Here is a 1,941-nt window from a genome sequence, read left to right on the forward strand (position 1 = left end):
CCTTTTTTATATTCTTACTGAGACAGAGAAGAGGGGTTAGTCACCGCATCTTTCTGTGGCAGCAAACGAATCTAGAAGCACTGTGGGTGGGAATCTATGGATGGAAAAATCAATGACTGGAATAATTTCCCCTCCTCCCCTTCCCTCTCTCGCCTATGGGTTGACGTGGCTAGAGATTAGCCCCGCAAATAAGCTCATTTGAATACTCGTAGTGAATATCCATAGTAAGCGCGGGCATGTGGAACTGGCGCGAGGCGGATGTCTCGTCTCCTCGAAGAATCAAGACAATTGGGGCTTTCGGGGTTAATATCTCCTGCATCTGTATATCCGAAACGGGATTCGAGTAAAAATGGTTTGTCGGATTCACCGTGGATGGGGAGATAGAGCATTGACTCCTAAGCACCCAGTACATAGACTTTAATTAATTGCTGGGATTGTAGTTCAATCGGTTAGAGCACCGCCCTGTCAAGGCGGAAGTTGCGGGTTCGAGACCCGTCAATCCCGCTACATTTTATTGAGTCATTTCAAATAACTCAGTCGAGATATACAAATTATAATGAAGTAACTCCGCGGTTTCTGGGTCGAGCTGGATTCGAACCAGCGTAGGCGTTGCCAGCGGATTTACAGTCCGTCCCCATTAGCCACTCGGGCATCGACCCATAGATTTAGACCGGGCTTGGAAGTACTTGAAAACAGAATCGGTCTCGGAAGTGTAAATGAAAGGAGTTTATTGATGTTTTCAATCTGGGCCCCTCCCGCCACCCTGAGAAGGTACGAGGGCAAGAGAAGCCATAACGTCCGTAGTGCTTCTGCGAGATGAGTATAAGTACCCCCAGGGGAATTCGAATCCCCGTCGCCTCCTTGAAAGAGAGGTGTCCTAGGCCTCTAGACGATGGGGGCCCAATCACTCTTCAGATAATAAGAGATTATCTATAAATCGTCAATCTGATTCTCCCGAATCCCCCCCGAATACAACATCCAATGGATGGGGAATTGGAATACCTCTCCGAATCCTTATCGCAAAATCCCGCTCGATGCATACCTATATGCGGAACCGCATGTGGCATCTCCCACAACCTCTAGGTCGACTGCTTCCTAGATGTGTAGGAAGTCGAACACGGCATAGAGGTAACGCTGAGACTTAAACCTTGCAATTCTCCGAAGTGAAGTGAGGCAGTTGAAAAGCTTCACCCAATCCATATTTCCATGGACGATTATTTCTTTCACCGATGAACTTATGTATCCCAATAATAATTGGTAATTACCAGCAGCATCAGTAAGTATATAGGCTTCTCCATTGCTTTTGGTTCATTCAATGTTCTGTTTCCCCTCGAGGGAAAACCCAGATTGGAAATCTACGCCTCAAATCACTCGGTTATGACTTCCTCAATTGGGAATATCTCACTCCTGAAGCTCAAAAATATTCTCTCCACCGGTCTGAACTATCCCGGGGGCTACTGCCGGGGGTGGAAGCGGGGCAAGAAAGTCGGGTCGGCGGATAGCGGGAATCGAACCCGCGTCCTCTCCTTGGCAAGGAGATATTTTACCATTCAACTATATCCGCGTGATATGCCACCCCGTTCTATATTGAATAACTATATATGTGGTAACTCCTCTAGTCAACACACCTAATCCATCCACCTCGTCTCGGGATTTTCCCTCGTGGACGGAGAGCCCCCCCCCCCCCGAGGAGGAAGTGTCGATTCCGTAGACCGTAATTATTATTGATTCTCTCTCCCCACTCGCCATTATGAATCGTGAGGAGGGGGCCAGAATTACCGATACATTGAATCTCTGGGATATGAAGGAATTAAGTATACCCACTAGGAAAACTAATCCGATCCATAAGGAAGCCCCTGAAAAGACGACATTTTTGTTGCTTGACCAACCATTGGGGGAAGCAAGCACGACAGGTACACCAATTACTAGTAGGAATGAAAT

The 1,941-nt window shown here is 47.3% G+C and overlaps 1 non-coding gene across 1 annotated transcript; it reads right to left on the minus strand.

The window, feature by feature from the left end:
* Nucleotides 1–1,493: 1,493 nt before the first annotated feature.
* Nucleotides 1,494–1,564, minus strand: TRNAG-GCC (transfer RNA glycine (anticodon GCC)). The gene has a single exon. It is a non-coding gene; the product is annotated as a tRNA-Gly (tRNA).
* Between the last annotated feature and the right edge of the window lie 377 nt (nt 1,565–1,941).

This window comes from Dipteris shenzhenensis, unplaced genomic scaffold (genome assembly GCF_047967505.1).
Source record: "Dipteris shenzhenensis isolate YYH24624 ecotype China unplaced genomic scaffold, Dip_SZ_1.0 scaf0281, whole genome shotgun sequence".
NCBI lineage: Eukaryota > Viridiplantae > Streptophyta > Polypodiopsida > Gleicheniales > Dipteridaceae > Dipteris > Dipteris shenzhenensis.